The sequence below is a fragment of the Simochromis diagramma genome, unplaced genomic scaffold, assembly GCF_900408965.1.
Source record: "Simochromis diagramma unplaced genomic scaffold, fSimDia1.1 OVJJ01000516.1, whole genome shotgun sequence".
Lineage (NCBI taxonomy): Eukaryota > Metazoa > Chordata > Actinopteri > Cichliformes > Cichlidae > Simochromis > Simochromis diagramma.
Genome location: NW_024386938.1, coordinates 570,375 through 593,652, shown reverse-complemented (window position 1 = coordinate 593,652; position 23,278 = coordinate 570,375). Strand labels below are relative to the sequence as shown.

The window sequence follows — 23,278 nt, the reverse complement described above, 5'->3', positions numbered from 1 at the left end:
CCAGGAGTCTTTCAGGCCCTGGTCAATGACATCCTTTGTGACTTCATCATCCACATTTTCTTTATTTCAACAATATTCTTAACTTCTCCCAGTTGTTTTATACCTGTCAAGTCCTTCTCAAATGTCTCCTAGAAAAAAACATCTCAATTTAAAAGGTGAGAAATGTGAATTTCATGTTGATTCAGTGTCATTCCTGGGCTTTGTTGTTGAAAAGGTCATTTAAAAGCACACTCAGTCAAAGTGGTTGAATGGCCAGTTCCCTCAAACAGGAAGCAGCTTCAACAATTGCTGTTTTGCTGACTTTTACTACCTTTTGTGATTTCAGAAAAATAGCTCTATTGTTATCAAATGCAAATTTTATTTGTCACACACACACAACCATACACAGTATGAGGCAGTCCTGTTTGAAATTTCCACCAAATCTACTTTTGTGTTTGTAGTGCTGTGTTTCCTCAGTGGATGCAGATGGTCAAAGTCTGTGTTTTCAGATATGTAGAGTGTCATTTCTCTACATAACACAGAAATAAGAATTTACAAATCAAACAATTATTCAGAAACAAAATGTGCAAAACCCAAAATAAACGAATCTTCAGTTTAGAGCAAAGGAATCATCTATTAATGTTGTGGAGTTGTTAAACACACACAAAGTGCTCTAAGATGAATAACTCGGTGTGGAGATCAGGGAAATATTTTACTGCTACTATTCATAACCATCATCATTACCATTACATTAATTATCATTTCATCAAAGCATTTATTCAATAGATTACACATGTTCTTAGTTAAGATTATTACACCTATCACAGAGAGCTTCTGTCTGGTAAAAGGTTGGAAGCATCAGCGGGCGGGGTGAGGCTGAGTGCGCTGGAGGTCGAGACACACACACACAAACAGTAGTTAGACTCATATTTAGGTAAGAGTTCAAATAATAGTTTGCAAAAGCTTGTGACTGCAAAATTGTGTCTGCCTAAGGGACAGTTTGTTCCAGGAGATAAGCGAGAGTTAGAAGATTAATAGGAAGCACCTGGCCTCGAGACGGAGAAGATGTCCTTTTAAATGTGTCCAAAGTCGTCAACAGAACATTTGTGGTTTTGAAACTTATGCCTGTGTTGTATCTGCTTGACGCATGAGGGGCGTCATAAAAGTAAACCCTGATGGTATAAAACAACTGCTTGTGTATCATTGGGCGGAGATCGATGCTGTCTGTGGGCAGTGTTCATCTCCCCACGCGTGTGTTCATTAAAATCATTGTTTGACCGAAGCTCTTCTGGACCATTATTGTTTTGTGCTCACCCTCAATATTTGAACTCGTAACAAACAGCAATAGCGGCAAAACATGTAATGGACGTGCTGGTCCACTAGACAACATCATGTTGATGTAATGCTTTGGGTCTCTTATGCAAAGTAAAGAGACTGAAATAAGGTGTCCATGAGTATCAGTTTTCAACATTCAGTATTAAGAGACAAAGACTGTACGGGTTGGGCCAGTCGTCAAGTCCTGGAGCAAAGTGAGCCTGCAAATCAATAAGATGCAAATCAGTTTATACCTTTCATATAATGTTTGAATTTGTTTATTCTGAGTTTTATTGTTCAGTTAGTTTCCACAGTTCATATATCATGTGTAATTTTTCATTAGTTTCGGTGTTTGTTTGTATTTTATTCTATTCTTGATGGTTGTGTTGACAGATTTGTCCAAATTTAAAGCTATAGATGTGAACTTTTGGTTCCTTTATTATTACCTGTATAATTAGTTTCAGTGTTTGTGAAGTGGGGAAGGAGGACCCAAAAGCAGGACTCGTGCGATGAACAGTGCTCTTTATTTACAGTGGAGTAAATAAGACAATAATCCCTTGAGCTCCCTCGACTCCTGTGTCATGTCTTCACCCAAAACTCCGTGCTCTCTGCTCCGTGGCTGCTGTCCACCTGTGCTCCACTCTCCTCCTCCTGGGAAAAAAAACAATAGAGGCAGCCGTCAGGACACCATGCCGCCTAATCAACAAAAAACAGTCCCAGTCTAAATAATCTAAAAGACCAACCACGGCTCCAGTGATGGCAACACACAGTTCTAGTGACCAACCCAGTGGGCGGCACTCGAGACAAAGCAGTTCAGGTGGCCTGCAGCGGTTCCAGCGGCGCGAATGAGATCCTTCTGGCGGTCTGACACGGGTCCAGGAAGCAACAACGTAACAGTTCCAGTGGCCTGCCAACTGAAGCAGGGAGAACAAGGGACAGAAAAACCAAAAATACATCTGTCCGTCAACCATTCGAGAACCCTGGGTCCCCAGACCCAGGTCCTTGACAGTTAGTTTGTATTTTATTCTATTCATGATGGTTGTATTGACAGATTTGTCCACATTTGAAGCTATAGATGTGAACTTTTGGTTCCTTTATTATTACCTGTATAAACACTAAGCTGTTTATAAATAATCCATATTTGTGGATTTGTACAGTCCTGAAAGATGCCCACACATCCAGCTACACTCAACATTAGTCCAGCTGAAGATCCTAATTTCATGTAGCAACTTCTTTTCCCTGATCCCGCCTCCACAGACAGATGTGCACAGAGGTTTAACAAGGCACAGGCCTCGATCACTGAAGACAGACCGCATCAAGAGTGTGACCTCCAAAGTGCTTTATTTATTCACTTCAGCCAGCCTCTTTTATGTCTCCATTTATTTAAAATCTGCTCTAAGAAATATTTCCTGTGATCTAAAATTTGGCACATTTGTATTTGTGTCTGATAACAACAGCAGCTAATGTGCTGTACAGCTGATTCTGTTGAGGGGTTTTTTTTTAAATGACATAATTAACTTTTTTAATGTTTTGTATTGGAGTCATTAATTCATTAATGCATGAATGAATGTGTATTTTAAAATAAAATACAGACATTTAGTATCAGGCTTTACAAAAAAAGTATCAACTATGTTAGGATCCATGTTCATCATGTGTGATGTGTGTTTACATTTGAAGGTGTTTGTGGATTTGTCACCTCTCTTCAAGGTGTGGTTTGTGTTTGATGCTGAAACAGATACAGACTGCTGATTGGCTGAAGTAGGGTTCAATGAAAATTGTTTGGTTGTTGGTTTGGGCACTGCTCAGGTCCACATGAAATAAACTGCTGCTCATGTGTGTTTGTCAGTCATCCAGGTCATGGTTGTCTAAGGAGCCTGGAAAGAAAGCGACTTTACTTCTTTAAGGTTCTGGATGATGTTTAACTTCTGATCCAAGAAGCTTCTTCAGTTGATGTGCTTCCTTTGCTCATTTTCCACCTCTGCACAGTTTCGTTTGATGACAATGCAGTGCAGTTCACCCAAACATACAACAGAGGGCGCTATGCACATTCACTGAAGTGCAGAAAAATACAAGTGGAGGAGGAAACAAACAGCAGCACCAAGAGAGAAAACTGAAGTGTTCAAAGCGAGTTACTTTAGTCTCTTATTGTAATATTAATCGACATCTAAACATCACGTTGATGCTTCATGTTTGAGTTCTGTGTCCTTTTACTGCTCAGTTGGAAAATATTGATGCAATTTAAAAGACGAGGAGAAGAGTAATTTCTCTGTACTACTTCAAAAGTAAGTTGAAAGCACTGCCTCATATGGAAAATGAATCATGATGAAAACCTGAAACAAACAGTGTTTGTGAATATGAAGAGTTTAGTTTTCATTTTGGTCTTAGAAGTATAAAAGTGCAGGACTGAAGACAAGATGGAAATGATGTGTTATGAGAAATAAAACACATATGTCACTATATACTATAATTTTATTTTGTTTAGTTTTTGTTCTTGTAGGTTTTTTGCTTTAGTGTAAATTTTGAAAGCACTGCTTTTAGTTTGAAAATTGGATTCAGTGTTTAGAGTTCGGACAAAACAATGGACGGTTTCAAGAAATGTATTTTATCAACAAAACTTATTTTGATGGTTACTGTATTTATTTTAATGCCCTCAGTGCAGTGATTGAAAAAAAGTTCATCTGCCACCAATGAGCCAACAGCCTCCATGTAAACATTTCCACCCCAACAATCAACTCAGATTCATGAAGTTTATCATGTTCAGGCCCTGCAGCTGATTGGTGGCATGTCTGATCAGAAAGCCTTTCTGCATCTTCACAGTGTGAGTCTGAGAGTTTCTGAACAACAGGATGAGCTGCTACACACCTGACACCACATTCAAACACACACACGCTGCAAATCTGACACAATATTTTAGACCAAAGAAAAAGGTTCACAATTTGCAGTTAACATGAAGATATTCTAGAGTAGAAACAACACACAGCACACAAGTTTCATGTAGAGATGATTGTTTATTCTGGATGTTATTTTCATTCAGTTATTTTCCATTATTTTGAGCAATTTTCTGATTTATCCAGTTCATGTCAGAACAAACATTCACAGTAACAGCTGGTCCAGTACAGACACGTTCAAAACCAGAACTGATTACACCATAAATCATGTTGTTGTAAATCACTCCACCACCAGAATCACCCTGAGAGAAGAGAAATGTAGTTTGTGCTCCCCAAAATATCTAAAACATACACAGATGATATACAGTAATATTAGCAGTCAACTAACCCCACGTGCATCTACTTGATGTTCTTCCAGACACAGCCTGTTGTTATATGGCACATATGCAGTACACTGAGAGTATCTGGTAGGCTCACAGTCAGCAACACACATGTCTGCACACTGAAGATTAGGTGGTTCATCAGGGACTAGAGAAAAAGGAAAAGAACAAAAGTTATTCATAATCTTTCAAAAGCTAAAATTGTGAGTAGAATGATGTTTCGTCTTTTTTATGTTTCCAAATGATTTTTAAACCAGGAACTTGGCACACAGTATATCTACTCCAAAATTTACAAAAAGAAAAAACTTGTTTTTCATACAGTATTAAACAAAAAACATAAATGTATAAAACAGTCACAGAAACCGAAATCAGATTCTAGCATTAACTGTGAAATAATCACAAAATATGGTCTTACGTGTGTGGCCGGTGGCATTTACTCTATAACCACCAAGTCCTGCAACCTGAACGACGTCTCCTCTAGAAACAGACAAAAAACAAAACAATCATAAATTAATTTCACATCCATCCATGTGACATGAACACAAAATAAATCAATAAATCATATGATGTACTCTGCAGGCTGGGTATTTCCAGGTGGCTGAAGTGTTTCCAGGCTCCTTAGACAACCATGAGCTGGATGACTGAGAACCTACAAACACACACGAGCAGCAGTTTATTTAATGTAGCGGTGAGCACTGCCCAAACCAACAACCAAAAATATATATTGTACCCTACTTCAGCCAATCAGCAGTCTTCATCTGTTTCAGCATCAAACACACAACCACAATTTGGAGAGAGGTGAGAGATCCACACACCTTCATGAGAGGAGCCACTAATGTAAACTAACACCACACATGATAATCATGGATCCTAACATAGTTGATACTTTTTATGTGAAGTCTGGCACTAAACCTCTGTGTTCCTGTCATACTGCATGTACTATATATACATGTAGCATATACAAAGCACAATAATTAAGCTGGTAATAATTAACAATGTCTTCTGTAAGTATTTCATTTTAAAATACACATCCATTCATACATTAATGTTTAATGTGTGAAACATTTAAAAAGTTAGTTAAATAAATAATAATAATAATGATAAAAACCCTCTGTAAAGGACTTTTGGACTTGATACTTGATGTCTGGATCTTGCGCTTTTGCACCATCTGGTGATGAACAGTGGAATGTAGAGTTGGTTGCATTTTTGAGTCTCCACCCAACCCCTTTTTTTTGCTAGCACACATGGTTAGCTCCACACATGGAAAAAGTAATGTTCAAAATTAAATAAGTGCAAGAAACAAGTTTGAAAAAGATAGTAAGGCCATAAAGGACTATTTAGCCCCTCCTGGAGGTCAGCTTACTTTGTGTTCTTTAAATGTTTTATTTTCTGTGATTAATCACGTTGTGACTGATTTACACAAAGTAGAAGAATGCATTTTGATGTGATGTTTTAAAAAAAATCGTTTTCTTCTTTGAGCAGTTCTCCCGGGTCGTCGAGACCAGAATAAACCCTGTTTTATAACTCTACATGGTGCCTACGTCAACCTTTGAAGGCGCTACACCTTCAAAAGAATCAGCTGTACAGCACATTAGCTGCTGTTGTTACCAGACACAAATATAAATGTGCCAAATTTTAGATCACAGGAAATATTTCTTAGAGCAGATTTTAAATCAGCAACTTTGCAAATTTAGAGGAAATGTTTTTGGACAACAAACGTGTCACATTTTAAACAGGGTTTGAATAATCAGCGCTGACATACAGACATTTATGCGCTGGGTATAACAGACATGCTTACCGTGTGAAAGGACCACGGATGTCTTGGAGCAGAGAAACATGCTGTATTGTTGTTTTTCTTTATTGCATAAGCAGCGCCCGACTGTCAGAAACGCTCTGTGCGGGTAGCAAAGTCGGCTCCAACGCACCTGCAGGCATCCATTTGAAAGAAAAGTGTCGCTGCGGCTAGGCTCTCGGGATAGTCAGGCTTTTATTTATATTTGCGGCATTCTGGTGCGTTAAAACTAGCAGCCTCTGTGTCCCGCTTGGATCACCATTCTGAAAATTCAAATATTTAAATAAAATGATGAATCGGCGAGTGATGAGGAGCAACGTAGATCCGTAAAATGAGGCTTGATTAAATTAAACTCTTATGAACAGTGATGACGCGTTCCAAACAAACGATGCTTTCTACATGGCCAAATTGTGAGCTAACTACCTCACACCGCTGTGTCCGGGGTCCGAAAAAAAAAGTTAAAACGATATACCTTGTGAAAGTTGTGAAGTGCTGAGGAAAATACTGTGTGTCTGATGGGGTGTTTTTATATAGGTGGACTTGGTTTCAGTTGACCTCTGACATGGAGAGATGAAAAGAGCAGTTTGTAAAGAAAAAAGGTGAAAAACTGTGGAGGTTCAGTTAGTCGGTAGGAGGTGTCATTGTTAGATAAAGGAGCAGTTTGTAAAGAAAAAAGGTGGAAACTATGGAACTACAGTTGGGATGTGTGTGCTGGGATGCTCTTGATAAGTATGCAGCTTTTATTGTTTTATGACTTGTTTTGCTGACTGTTGGGGCCCTACCTGCAACCCCCTCTGTCTAATCATCAAGTCTTACTGTTGCAGTGCGTTTGTGTGGCTACTAGACAATTATAGGTTGCATTAAAGGAACATTGGGGGGTCGATACAGTGCTATTGTGGCTAGTTAAGAATATGTGGTTTTTAGAAGTATCACAAGAAAAGTTTATTTCTAAAGGGATACATGTTGTTTGTGGTACTCTGTTTTAAAAACTACTAGCCTCTGTGTCTTTCAGAGCACAAAAGAAAAGTGAAATGCTCCTAAACTAGTTAAAAAAGTGCCTTTATATTACTACTGAGGCTGAGGCAGTAACAAAGTTCTTTAAATCATCAGGCAAAACAATCCAGAAACCTTGGGTTAGCCGTGGCTATCCGGGTCACCTGAGCCCGAATAGCCTCCTTCTCCTCCTCCTGCTTCCCTGCACAGGAAATAATCCAAAGTCCGTTAAATTCAAAAAAGTCACAGAAATAAATGTCTGCTGGGTAAAACATGGTCGGGTTAAAAGTGAGCCGTTTAATGTGGCTGATAAAAGAGTACAAAAACAAAAGGCAGATGCACACAAGAAAGAACCTAACTAGAACTAAACTGGGAAAATTGAATGCTAAACACAAAAGGCAAAGAACAAAACCTTGAACGTTGCCAAAAAAACAAAACAAAACACATAAACATGGAAAATCCTGGAGACATGGAACAACAGACAACCTGACAAAGAATGAACAGAAACACACAGAATAAATACACACAAGGGTGATTAGGGGGAAGTGGAAACACATGGGGAAACAGCTGACACTAGTCTGACACAACGAGACAAAGGAAGCAAAGCTGACTACACTGACATAGGACACAGACCTTCAAAATAAAACAGGAAACATGAGATGCAGACAAGACAATATAAACTTGATAACATAAGACACGCAGCATGAAACACATAAAGGGCAAAGGGAGACTAAAACACAGGGGTAGAAGACACAAGGGGAATCTAAATAAACAAATGAGCTTAGATAACCTAATGAACTTAAAAATAAACCATAAACATCAAAAATAAACTAAAACTTAAAACGCTGGGTCAAAAGACCCAGGATCGTGACAGTGGGAGGTTGAAGCCTATCCCAGCTGCCACAGGGCAAAAGCAGGACAGGCTGCCAGTTTATCACAGGACTAACACAATATATGTGATAGAAAATCAACTGAAATGTTTGATATTTAGTTATAATAATAAGAGAATAATTACTATTTATAATAATATTATAGTTGTTATTATAAAATGTATTTATAAATATGTGTATATTTTTTTATAACACCCAACATAAAAGGCTTCTTTCCAAACCTGAGCTGTTTCAGACGCTTCTTGAAATTCTGACTTCTCTGAACTCAGTGTAAGGTGTCTGCTCCCTCACTGCGGCTGTGCCTGGAAGTACTTCTGCTTCTTGTCTTCCCCTAATGCAGCTTTAAAGTATTAAGTATGAAGCAACAGTGCTTCTCTTTGCGCCTCTGAAATCTGTGTTCTCTCTACTGATAAACAAAAGAAACAATGTAAAATGTATTAATAAATCAGTAACAAAAATATAGTGTAGAAGGTAAGTAGAGATTTTCATACCATCTTCAAGCCTAATGCTTTTAAGTCCCACACTCAATGCAGCCTGACTCAAAACCTGATTCTAAATGGTTCAGCACAGACAGAGAGGCACAAATGTTTAGTATTAACCTAAGTTACTGATCATTTACAGTATTACAGAGTCTATCAGTCTTTGCATGATGTAAACATTCCTGTAAGTTTCTAGCTGACTCTCAGGTGTCACAGGTGTGCCAGCTGGAAAGTGGGTCAATAAACCTGCATCCTGAAGTTTGTCATGCAGGATTAAAGGAGCCAGACTTTGTTCACACAGGTAGAATTTTATTTTACACTGACTCTGGGTAAGTATGAGTATCATACGGTTTAAATGAAGCGCTAGAACTAGCAGAAATTTATTATAGATCCATTGAAGCTAATCAGGATATTTACTGTGAATCTGTGGATGCGATTAACCATGTTACTGGTAACTTCATTAACTTAGTAACTTAGCAACTTAGTCATAACAGGAGTTAATATTTCTGTCTAGACACCATTTAAATAGTAACCGCTTTACCACAATATAAGCTAACCTTTACACCGTAACTTTAAGCTAGCACCATAAAGACTGTAAAACACGTAATAATATCTACAAATGCATCTCAAAGCTCTTACATCAGCACTCGCAGTATTACTCAACACAACCACATTAACATTATTGAGTGCAGTGTTGGGGAGTAATACATGTACAGGTGTTACGTATGTAAAGTACAAAATATGAGTAACCACTTTGTTACAGTTACCGTTTAAATAGGTGATAATTAGAATACAGTTACTGAAATAAATGGATTACACAGCGGTCACTTTCTGTTTCATATGTTAGGCTATCCCATCTCTAATTTTGGTAATTAAACGCATTGCCGGAAACCCAAATAAAACACGTAATAAGAGGCTCGAATGTACTGTTAATGTCGATGGCGTCAGTTACACAATGGACCCGGAGCCAGCACAACAGAGCCCGCAGCAGGGCAGGAATGCATTTCTTACTTGGAAATTCCAACACCACTTCACATTTAAAGAAGAAAAGGATGGGCGAAATCTAGGGTTGCCAACCGTCCCTTAAAAAACGGAATCGTCCCGTATTTAGAAACAAAAGTACACGTCCCGTATTGAGCTAATAAGGGACGCACTTTGTCCCGTAATACAGTGAGAATCAAAAGTAGTCTATAAATGTTAATGGAATTAACGCTTTGTTTGAAAACATAATTCCCAGCCCCTCTCCTGCTTTGTGACCAATGAGCTGACAGCACACTTATGACAATTCGAGTATGACAATTCAGATTACCGCTCATCTCATTGGTCGAGGAAAGGTCGCTTGCGGAGAAAATACCGGAAGACAACAGATGACCACAACAAGAAGCATGGCCAACAGGGAAACAAACGCCGACACTGCGGTGCAAGTCTCGGACGACAGTACACCTAAAGCTGGGCAGACACTGTGCGATTTTTTCAGTCACGTTATTCAGCTCCTGCTCAAACTGCACGATTGACTCGCAGGGGTTAGAAGTTGGTAGGTCACGATGCAGGTCTCACACTATACTGCCCGATGCTCTGATGCGACCTGAGTGCTCACACTGTGCGTCCATAAAATGAAGGTTATAATAGAAATTCTGTCGCTCTCTCTGTCTTTCACTCACACAGACACACCACCACCATCAACTTTGCTAAATTGCTAATGAACAACATTGATCAGGCAGCTGTGATTGAGCAGCAGTGTAAATCCAACTATTTTCACGGTTGTTGTGGTCGTGATAATTTTGTGATGCCACATCGAAAAGGCTCGGATGAGCTTTCCAAAGTTCTACAAGTTGTGCCTCCATCGCTTGTGTCCAGATCACACGCTGCACAGCCGTGCTGCTCCGTCTTTTTCACCGACGTTTACGTGTTTGCGCGTGATTGATGATCGGGAGCTGGTCGTGAGGTGTTAATCGCTTCTCGTTACCCCACGTATACTACACGATGCACGATGAAGGCCAAAATCGGGCCGATCACCAAATCGGTCGCACGACTCAAAAATTGTCTCAAAATGGGCCAAAAATCGCACAGTGTGAGCCCAGCATTAGAGCAGCAATGTTTGTTCACTCAGAGAAAGGAAAAAAAAGGCTGCAAACGTACAGGGAGGAATGGGAAAAGGAAAACACCTGGCTGGGAAAGTGCACGATAACACCTATACAGCGCACTGCACTGTGTGCCGGCGCACTTTTTCCATAGGCATGCTTCTAGTGGTGGGCACATGAAGAACATGAGGGGCGTGAAAGCTCGGGGAACCCTTAACCAATGTTTTGTCCACCAGGCCACGGCAGAAGCAGATATGGTATGTAATTCAATTCAATTCAATTCAGTTTTATTTATATAGCGCCAAATCACAAGATAAGTCGCCTCAAGGCGCTTCATAGATACAGAGAAAAAAACCCAACAATCATATGACCCCCTATGAGCAAGCACTTTGGCAACAGTGGGAAGGCAAAACTCCCTTTTAACAGGAAGAAACCTCCGGCAGAAACAGGCTCAGGGAGGGGCGGGGCCATCTGCTGCGACCGGTTGGGGTGAGAGAAGGAAGACAGGATAAAAGACATGCTGTGGAAGAGAGACAGAGGTTAATAACAGATATGATTCAATGCAGAGAGGTCTGTTAACACATAGTGAGTGAGAAAGGTGACTGGAAAGGAAAAACCCAATGCATCATGGGAATCCCCCGGCAGCCTACGTCTATTGCAGCATAACTAAGGGAGGATTCAGGGTCACCTGGTCCAGCCCTAACTATATGCTTTAGCAAAAAGGAAAGTTTGAAGCCTAATCTTGAAAGTAGAGATAGTGTCTGTCTCCTGAATCCAAACTGGAAGCTGGTTCCACAGAAGAGGGGCCTGAAAACTGAAGGCTCTGCCTCCCATTCTACTTTTAAATACTCTAGGAACAACAACTAGGCCTGCAGAGCGAGAGCGAAGTGCTCTAATAGTGTGATATGGTACTACAAGGTCATTAAGATAAGATGGGGCCTGATTATTTAAGACCTTGTATGTGAGGAGCAGGATTTTGAATTCAATTCTGGATTTAACAGGAAGCCAAAACAGGAGAAATATGCTCTCTCTTTCTAGTCCCTGTCAGGACTCTTGCTGCAGCATTTTGGATTAGCTGAAGGCTTTTCAGGGAGTTTTTTGGACATCCTGATAATAATGAATTACAGTAGTCCAGCCTGGAAGTAATAAATGCATGAACTAGTTTTTCAGCGTCACTCTGAGACAGGATATTTCTAACTTTAGAGATGTTGCGCAAATGGAAGAACGCAGTCTTACATATTTGTTTAATATGTGCATTGAAGGACATATCCTGGTCAAAAATGACTCCAGGGTTCCTCACAGTGTTACTGGAGACCAAGGTAATGCCATCCAGAGTAAGAATCTGGTTAGATACCATATTTCTAGGCTTTTCAGGGCCGAGTACAATAACCTCAGTTTTATCTGAATTAAGAAGCAGAAAGTTAGCGGCCATCCAGGTCTTTATGTCTTTAAGACATTCCTGCAGTTTAACTAATTGGTGTGTGTTATCTGGCTTCCTGGACAGATAGAGCTGGGTGTCATCTGCATAGCAGTGAAAATGTATGCTATGTCTTCTAATGATGCTGCCTAAGGAAAGCATGTATAATGTAAACAGAATTGGTCCTAGCACTGAAGACTGGTTTGTTTTTTTAAACCCTCTGGTTAAGGTTAATATGGGCATGTGCAGTGAATATCAGCGCTATGTGGCCAGAAGTGTGATAATATAATTTATTTTGTGTAATAAACAACTGCAAGGATGGATGATTACAACAAATAGATGACTAATACATAAAAGTAATACATAGATGAATAATGATGATGAGTTAAGATGCGTAATCATGGGAACAAGCGGGTTTACAAACAGGAGCAGCTGATTAGCATTAGAAAAGCTGAAATAATACCTCAGCTGAAGCCAATTGTACTAAATTCACTATATGTGCACAGTTACAAGAATATATTTGTTCTATTGCTTTCTATTAATTTATATAATTTTAAGTTAAGCAGGACAGAGTTCTTTTAAAGAAAGATTTACTTATATTCTCAAAAGTTAAGCATGACAGGCTTCTGTTTAAGAAAGAGACCTGTTTTACTGTGTTAATGTTGTCATTTTGAGCTAAAAATAAATGGCTAAATGATCATTTGTTTCCCATATGGTCATATCACAAAGAATATGCATCTGCTTAAATCAAATTCAAGTCAAATGGTTAAAAAATAATTTCACACACAAAAAAAAGAGCTACCACACTGGGAAGGGTGAAGACAACTGGGTTGCCCGGCCCTGGCCACGAGGTGTCCCTTATTTATTTTTCATGGAGCTGGCAACCCTACACATGTATCTCGTATCTAGTGTTTCTTTTTAAGTTTACTATTTTTCAAATTCTATATTTATTAAGTTATGCAGCTTGTTTGCACAACAAGGCTAAATAATTATATAAACTTTTCTCAATCTAAATAGTGGACTTTGGTAGAATTAAAAAATAAGTGTAGTGCAGGTCTATGATGATTTTTAGTGCTGCTATCATCTAGTTCTGATTGTGGTTCTGTCTTGGTTAAGTCCTCAGTAGTCCTGATTTTGAACTGTTGTAGTCCTGTTTTAATTCCGGATCAGTTCTGGGTCTGGTTGAATTGGGGTTTAGTCCTCGTGTCTTGATACAGCCCCGACTTTGTTCTGCCTTGCTGCTTAATTAAAAACCTAGTTTAAGGTGTCCTGCACATGTGATATATATTTTTCCTATATGAAGTCATTCTTTTTTGAACAAAACTCAAAACAGAGCCAATTAATGCACACTACCCTTTAGGGCTAAGCCCCGGGTGTTTCAAATGTCTGGCTCCGCCTCTGGAGTGAAGCTGGTTGTGTTGTCATATGCGCATGTGCCGATATGAAACCCAGGAGCCACATTCAGGTAAAAGTGTAAGAACAAATGATCTGTCAATAAACGATAATGTTGGATCAGTGTTTCAATGTTTATATCTTTTATTAGATGTACATGTGGTTATGTTATTTGCCTTTTGGTTGAAAGTACACTGAGAGAGGACTTTTTTTATTAGTGATCTTAATAATATATTTTTTTCATATTAATGTATTTTTTTCATCTAATTGAATCCAATCTATTTGTGTATGATTGTCAGTCCAAAGAGGGAGCGAGGAAAGAGGGGAACGTGAGGAGAAAGTGCAAGGTCAGGAAGAACAGGTAAGGAAACAGAGAGGGAGCAGTGACAGGCACAACAGAAACTGTTAAACTGCTTGAGGGAGTTAACCACCAAAAGTATTTGCCAACTTCAAGGTGAGGTGACATGGGTTAAAATGAAAGAAACAAATCTGCAGAGCCATAGTAGTATCTGCAGTAAAGATATTTTCATACATTGTACCATAGGCAAAATTGCCTCTGTTTTTATAAAAACAAAATTATTTTATCAATAATTTGTACATTTCAAGGACTATTTTTGGAGTCTATTTTCATATATCTGTATTGTATTATACACACACATTAAAAGTGAATCTCTGTCCAAAAAATGCACTCAGTTTACTTTTTACTCACTATGATCATCATTCATCATTTTCCCCCAGTAATTAAGGTTAGGATATGTTTGTTTTTTTTATTCCAATCCATTCTTTGTTTGCAGCATTTAAATAACCTTTATCAGATCTGATGGTTTTGTTACAGACTTTAAATAAAGTGTTTTGCTTTCTTTCACAAATGTGGGGATTAAATTGTGTTAAAATGTTTGTGACGAGGACCCAGGCACAGAGAGACTTGATGAATTTAAGAATCTTATGATTTAATAAAGAAATTTGCAGACTTACTCAGAGATGGTAAAATTATGATGACTGATAACGGAGATGAAGACAACAGACGATGAGGACAGGGAGGAACAGGGGTTTAAATGCGCCAAGGAGACAGTCAGAGGGAACTCAGGACAACTGGAGACATTAAGGATGCAGGGACTGACAGAGCCAGGGAAGAAGTCTCATCGTGACGAGTAAAGTTTATCTTGCCTGGCTGAGCAGCTCTATGGGTGCTCAGCACCCCCAAAGCTCTGATCCTAGAATCGCCCCTGGTTGGTAGAAATTTCAAATATCAGATACTTTTAGGTACTCTAAGGCTACGTTCACACTGCATGCGAAAGCGCATCAAATACGACTTTTTTGACCCTATGCGACACATATCCGATCATGGCATGACAGTGTGAACGGCACAAATGCAATATTTTCAAATCCGATCTGGGTCACTTTCTATGTGGCACTGAATCCGATGCATATTTGATGTTTTAGAAAGCGACTGCTGTTTGAACGGTCAAGTCGCATTAAATCCATCTTTTACGTCACTGACACAAGACAGACGCCAATTATCAGCGCTGGAGAAGCGCCCAATAAGACATCGCGAACACTTCCTGGCCATCCAGTGTAGATGTTAGTGAAACTGTTTGGAAGACAACGTTGGAGAAACGTGAACATTTTATTTATAATGTATAATCTGCAGATTCTGACAGAAATCTGCAACTATCATTTGAAGCACTGATCCTCTCTAAAACAGCAATAAGGATCATTATTTTGTTATTTACATTATTATGTAAATAACCAAATAAACAAGTCTTTATATTAAGGGCCATCAGTCAAACCATACTGTTTTCTACAGTCATTGGTCTAAACAGAGCGCGTTGTGTGTGACGTCTTGTTTTGCGCATGCGGCCGCTTTGAGGGTTCACACTAGAGCGCGTTTGCTGTCACATTTTATTTGTAGTGTGAACAAGAAGACAAAAAAATCGGATTTGACCTCAGAGGTTGTCTAAGAGAATATTGGGAGCAACAACACCATGAAGGGATAAAGTTATTGAGAAATTTAAAGCAGGCTTAGGCTACAAAAAGATTTCCCAAGCCTTGAACATCCCACGGAGCACTGTTCAAGCGATCATTCAGAAATGGAAGGAGTACGGCACAACTGTAAACCTACCCAGACAAGGCCGTCCACTAGTGATGGCCTAATGAAGCTTTCTGAAGCTTGTATTGAAAAACGGTTCATTACTCGAAGCTTTTCAACACAATCCTCTCTGGTGACATCTTGTGGCCAAAAATATGAAGAGCAGCTTGAATCCACAAAATAAAACCAACTGCTTCACTATGATTGCCCACTCTACAGAGTGGAATTCTGTCTGATATTGGGCTGCTGTTGTGTTGCTTTGAACGTGTATTTTTTGGGGTTAAAAATGTGGTTTATTTGTTTAATAAATAATTTTGACCAGTAAACTTTCCTGGTTTAAACATGCACCATTGTGTGGTCTTTCTTTGCTTGTGACTTCTTGATGTTGGTAAATACAATAATTGAAAAATACCACGTTACATATAATAATGTACAACACATTATGGAGTATGCTTCTGCTGTGAGGTCCTGCCTCCATGCACTTATGCAATTAACCGCTAGACGGGTATATTTATAATTAATATTAAGCAAATTTTCCTATACATATTTTTGACCTGGGGGTAGAATTGATTGTGAATTGGAAAGGGAAAATGCTTATGGACTTGCAAATTAAAAACATGATGCATTGACGGTAACCCTTTTTCATTTTTATTTAAGAAGAGAATTTGTTCCACTGTGCGATGGCTGAACCTGTTCCTTTTCGTGGAGATAATTTCTCCTGCCTTAAAGAAAATCCCTTCACATGGCACAGAAGAGGCTGGAGTGCAGAGAAACTGGTAGAGATACAGTTATACAGTCTACCTGGGCCCCACAAACTGTCATCTAAAGATAATACATAAATTAAATTGCTGCACATTTGGCAGACTAACATTTTAAGATTAATTAAAAAATAAAATATATGTTTTTCTAACATTAAATGTTAAGAGTCAAATGGAAGTTTTTCTAAAGTTATTTAATGATATTTATATTATGAAATTTTAAGTTTTTCCCGTTTTCAGATAAAATAAACAACAAACAAAAGCAAACAGCAAGAACACAAAGCTGGAAAACCCACCTGATTGACCAAAATCTACTCAAAATACTCCCACACAACAGAACCTCCTCTATTCCTCGCTGGCTCCAAATCTCTCAGTAGAATGATCAGTGGTTCGCTATCTGTCACCATCAAAACACTCCACAAATCCCGCGAATGACTCACTTCCTTATAAACCACTGAATCAGACACCGAAGCAGTTCGGTTCTAAATGAAGCTTCAGACGTCACTGATCACGTGACTCTGGCCAAACGAATCAAGCTTCGACACAGTGCTTCTGGAGCAGTGTGTTGATTTTTTTGACACACGCACCGGAGCTTCAGCTTCAAGCGAGCCATCACTACCGTCCACCTAAACTCACAGGCCGAACAAGGAGAGCTGATCAGAAATGCAGCCAAGAGGCCCATGGTGACTCTGGACCAGCTGCAGAGATCTACAGCTCAGGTGGGGGAATCTGTCCACAGGACAACTATTAGTCGTGCACTGCACAAAGTTGGCCTTTATGGAAGAGCGGCAAGAAGAAAGCCATTGTTAACAGAAAACCATAAGAAGTCCCGTTTGCAGTTTGCCACAAGCCATGTGGGGACACAGCAAACATGTGGAAGAAGCTGCTCTGCTCAGATGAGACCAAAATGGAACTTTTTGGCCAAAATGCAAAACGCTGCACATCACTCTGAACACGCCATCCCCACTGTCAGATATGGTGGTGGCAGCATCATGCTCTGGGGGGGCTTCTCTTCAGCAGGGACGGGGAAGCTGGTCCGAGTTGATGGGAAGATGGATGGAGCCAAATACAGGGCAGTCTTGGAAGAAAACCTCTTGGAGTCTGCAAAAGACGCAACAATGGGATGGTTTAAAACAAAACACATCCATGTGTTAGAATGACCCAGTCAAAGTCCAGATATAAATCCAATCGAAAATCTGTGGCAAGATCTGAAAACTGCTGTTCACAAATGCTGTCCTTTCTGTAGCCAAAGCCTGCTTTAAATTTCTCAATACCTTTATCCCTTCATGGTGTTGTTGCTCACAATATTCTCTTAGACAACCTCTGAGGCCGTCACAGAGCAGCTGTATTTGTACTGACATTAGATTACACACAGGTGCACTCTATTTAGTCATTAGCACTCATCAGGCAACGTCTATGGGCAACTGACTGCACTCAGACCAAAGCGGGCTGAATAATTACGAACACCCCACTTTGCAGTTATTTATTTGTAAAAAATGTTTGGAGTCATGTATGATTTTCGTTCCACTTCTCCCGTGTACACCACTTTGTGTTGGTCTTTCATGTGCAATAATAAAATTGATTCATGTTTGTGGCTGTAATGTGACAAAATGTGGAAAAGTTCAAGGGGGCCGAATACTTTTGCAAGCCACTGTATGTGTGCTGTGTTCCTCCATCTTTCTCCCTCTCTGTCGTCCCCTCTCAGTCTTTGTGCAGTCACCCAAAGGTTAATTATAAAAGTATATCAGAGTTTACAACCGAATAAAAGGCATAAACTGGTCCATATCAGTTTGCTGCTGCTGGCGAGGGCGTTGCTAGGATCTTGAAGCATACAGGGCTTACCCCAGCCCTGAAGTCTTTTGAATTTTCACTCAATAACAGCACCTTGTAAAGTTATTTGTTTTTATTTATTTAAATGTATAGTAAAATTAATATAAAGTGGTAAATGTTATGCACTGCCTAAAGTTTGAAGTCACAGAATGATACTATTTAGTGCAGTTTTTAATCATTACCAGTCTTCATCTTAGAGCTTGTGCTCTTATTGTGCCATGATGTCTCCTTTTAAACTGTGTGGATGTTCACCTCTTCTTCATCCTTCCTGTTCCTTTCACCAAACTGCTCACTCTTGTTCTCCTCTGATCTCACTTCCTGTTCTGGTTATAAGAAGAATGCAGTCAGCATGTGTCAAAGACACTATAGCTTTTATCACTCTTGTCCAGCATAATAATTGTCATGTAACTGCAAGAAGACTTAATGAAACTGAAACAATGCACCCTAACACAGGCATTTGAACTGTGCGCTAATGAGTACATGAAGTGTACCTCTACCTCTACAGCTGAAAAGAGTTTGCCTCTATAATTTCTGGATCTACTGATTTGTTTCTGATGTAGCAAATGATGATGTAAACAAAAAAGATTTGAACTGAAAAGATTTTGAGTTCATGCACACTGGAAAAAAAATTCTCATTTGTTTAAAAATATGGCTATTTTACTGATCTATGGTTATTATTAAAGAGGAAGGAAAGAAGAAGAGGAAGCCTGAGCCCAGGTTCTGTCCATTTTCATAACAAGTGACAGCACAGACATCTGAGCTTTTTCGTCATAAAGATTGTGATGTGAAGCATCAGCAGGTAAAGTGTTGTTAAAGTGTCACTTCAATAATGCTGCTGGCAGAAAGAAGTGTTGACACATACTAGCTTTGAATAAAAGGCGTAAAACACAAACAGTCTAATCCTGGGTGTTGCTTTTAAGCTTAAAGAATATAATAAGTTCTAAGACAATTCAGTTCACTTCTTACTGTCCATGTTGTGTTGTGGTATTTACTTTATCATGAATGTACGCTACTTTGTTCTAGGACTGTAAAAAAATAATTGTATTCATGAAATAAACTAGACTTTCACAGTCTGCATCTTCCACAGTTTTCATGCTTTTGTTCACTCCAAATTTGACACAAACCCACAGACAACCAGAGTTAACTATGTGAAGCAATCACAGACACTGTAATGGCTGATTTTTCTAATAAACACAATCAGGTTAACATTAAGGTTTAACATTGAAGGAGATTTGTTCCATAGTCACAGTTATACTTGTATTTCCTTTACTTACATCCAACACTACTATGTTCTGTTTCAATCCAGGTGCTGGCAGTTTATCCTTTGTTGTTTGGACAAATAAGCTTAAAGCTAAACCTTCAAGTTTTTGATGGGAAAGTTTGTTAAACCATTGCTCAACTTATGTCTGCACAGAGCAGATAATTATGATGTACTTGTAAAAAGACTTGATAAGCAGGTCACAGCTGAATCAAGGGGTAGTAAAAATAAGACCACGCGGTCTCAGCGTCACTACACATGCAGTGGGTTATCGCACACATTTGAAAGACTCATTGTGTAACTCAGGATGTGACCCCTTATAAAGGAGACAGAGAAGTTCTGTTGTTCAGTCAAGTAAAACCTGGTGAAAGTGCAATTCTAAGACTCTGGTCGTTGCTTAAGTGTATAGATAAAAAATCTTTTTTTCATACATTCTTTTCTTACTATATTAGTATAATCGCCAAATCGATCATTTCATATTTATCTCCTGAAACGATCTACATTAACTTTTTATCCCTAGAAATGTGTTTCCAGAGTCCCAGGTTTAGTGGCTTCCTGTCCACCATCACATTAGCTGAGTAGTTGTCAAATTTGAGGGGAGCAGAGAAGATCAGACACCAGTCAGCAGGTCAGAGGCCATCTCTCATTTCACAAATCAATCACTTGATTTATAAATGGAACAAACACCCCATCAGACCAGGTAATGACCCATTATGAGACAACAGCCGTCTGAGAGGAGATGTTCTGTATCACAAAACATGGGAAACAAACAAACTCTAGGCACTCTGAAATATATAAAGCTCAACAAAAAAACACAACCATATCAGATCCTGATGTAATTCATTTTGTTGTCTTTATTAGTCATTTAAAAAGAGGTCTAGAAAAAGTGTCCAGGAAGAGATTCTACTATTTATGCAGCACTGCCCCCGTGTGGCCACAAAGACACACAACAGCTTCATTTCTCAGCCTGTTGCCTTCTTTTTCCTTCATGATGTAAACAGTGAATGAACAGAAAGAAGTCAACCCATAAACTGTTAAACTGATACAACAGTCATGATGATTAGGTAACAAGTTGTAGTCGACTTTCTGCTGGTCGCTTTGGTATACAATTTAAAAGCCATTTTCTTTTATAAATACACCATACACTTTGTTCTTGACCATTTCTTTTCCTCATATCCTTAATGGACAGTGGAGGAACACTACATCTAGCTTCTGTTTAACATTTATCCAGGCGCCCCCACACTGTACCTCTACAGAAACCAAGGGAGAGACAGACACACAAAGATTTCCACTTCAATCTTGATCTCAAAATAGAAAAAGTTTTATCACAAAATAATTAAAAGAGCACAAATAAGAACCAAAGACAAATGAAATAAAAGGGCAAGGCCCTGCGAATGAACACAGCACATCTTGCACACCTTTAAAATTCACAAATTTCAGTTTTCTTTGTCAGTCTGTGGTATTAAAAAAATCAACATGATGACCAATCTTTGACCTTTCACCTCTAGCATAGTTTTCTCTGGATTTCAATCTGGCCACTCCTGAAATGACATTTATCAGTGTATGTACAGCATCCATTTTTGGTCTAGACAGTCTGACACAGACTGTCTCCATGGCAACCTCCGAGACTCTTCTTTTCCTAAAAAAAAAAAAAAGTCTCTATATGACCACCAACAAACCTGTTACACCATATTTTTTTCACCAGCTCACCTTTGCTGAAGGTTCTCATACAAATCTAAACATCTTTTGAGAAAGTCCACATCACTCTGATCTGTAATGAAAACAGAAAAACAATGACAACACCAGCAGAGGCCTCCGACATAAACCTGCCAACATAAATCTAGATAACTTTGCTTCTCTTAAAACATTCAACAAAGATTAAATTTCTAACAAATATACCAATATAAATATATATTCCAGAAACAGGACATTCCAGTTAGATCCTCTCCAAACTTATACTGGGCAGCTCAGCCCATCATCCACTTTTACAAAACAGAAAGGCGCCTGATACAACAGCCCCAAAAGTGACAAAAATCCACCTCCAAAAAGCAAAACTTCTCATAATGGAAAAACAAAAAAGATTGTCAATCCTATCAAACACTTTCTCTTAATCTAAAGAAATTATTCCAACATCAAACTGTACAATTTACAAAAAACTACCAAGTCTCTCATGAGAAAACTCTTGTTCACATTAGAGCTGTGTGGTACACAGTACGACTGATCTCTGTGAGTGATTCGTTTCAAACGTACTGGTGGCCAGTACTTTTGAAGGAAGTTAGTAACCTGTGCATAACAGAGCCACGTCTCCATTTCTAAGCAGAGACAAATCTCTGTTTTTTAGGGAGAAGAGAGAGCCCCACATGATGACTCGATGCCAGTAACAGTCTTTTACAGAAGTCTGCAGGCAGCCACCCTGTGCAGGAGCCAGCTGACCAGCAGCAGCACTAATCTCCTCCAAAGAAAAGTTAGCATCCAGGACAGCTCTGTCCTCAGAGCTCAGCTGAGGAAACCCCTGCAGCAGCTTCTCCATGCAAGCTTTATTACTTTACTCCATCCCTAACATGGTGGTGTAAAAGTCCACGGCATACTGACCTGCTCTTGAAGCTTTCACCAGTGGCTTCATGGTGGTACAGTACTCCCTAAGGAATGCAACTTCTGCAGGACTCAACCTGTAAGACACAACAACAAAACCCACCATGACTATAATAGGGATCTTCTGATTTAATATTCAGAGTCTGCTCACGTTTTTAACCATCCATTAAGGAAAATTCACAAAATTTGCAACCATATTGGTAGGTGTCCAACTTTACTCACATTTTCACCTTGAACTCCTCACAAATGCTCCTGATGGCATCTTCCCCCTTCTCATCAATGATGCGTATTATCCTTTCAATGGCAAGGTAGGTTGAATTCCATTGTGTTGCATTGGGACGAATGATCTGTAGTTCACACTTGTCCTCTGCCACTTCATTAGCCAAATGAGACCGGCCAGTTTTGTTCCAAATGGCCTGGCATTTTGCAAAGGTTGCACGGGAGAGCCTCTTGTAGGTTTCATTCATGCAGGGACTCTTCCTCTATCCAATGGCATGTGACTCCAAGGTAACTTTTCTGATGAGCTGACCAACAATCAGTAGTGGTAGCAACAAATTTGACTTTATCCAATGCTGCAACCAAAGTCATCTTCATGTGATCAGCAGCTTCACAGATTCTGGCACGGACAGCGGGTCTGGAGATGACTTTGGCTTGAAGTTGTAATGTGGTAACCAATTCTCTGAAAGATGGCTGTTCTACCACTGCAAATGGCTGTAGACCCTCACATATGAAATTGATGACAAGCTTGTCAACAGTTGCTTGTGGAACATGTTTGTTTGCAGCTCTCAACATCAGGTCTGGTAACTTGGCTTGTGTATTTGCTGAGAGCTTGTTTGGTGTGGCTGTGGTCTTTCGCTGACGAGATGCTGATGCCACAGTGATATTGTACTGCTCAATCTTCGATGGATGTTTCCTCTGTAGAGATAAATATTATCATACGTCAGGTTCATACATTACTTCATAACATCACTGTGATTAACACTACAGGAAAACACATTTTTAAAACATCATTCAACTAGACATGAGCTAATCTTTGATTGTTTAGCATAGTATAAAAGAGCGGTGAATTTGGTCAAATCTTGCAGATATATTGCTGTATTTATTTACAAATGTAAACCAATTTTGAACGATCATTGCAAAAACCAT

At 39.2% G+C, this 23,278-nt stretch overlaps 1 long non-coding RNA gene across 1 annotated transcript; it reads right to left on the bottom strand.

Annotated features, from left to right (window-relative positions):
- Positions 1-4,281: 4,281 nt before the first annotated feature.
- LOC120736930 lies at positions 4,282-5,534 on the bottom strand. Its single transcript, XR_005696644.1, has 4 exons — positions 5,134-5,534; positions 4,977-5,038; positions 4,570-4,709; positions 4,282-4,483 (listed from the first exon to the last, which is right to left on the bottom strand). It is a non-coding gene; the product is annotated as an uncharacterized LOC120736930 (long non-coding RNA).
- Positions 5,535-23,278: the final 17,744 nt, after the last annotated feature.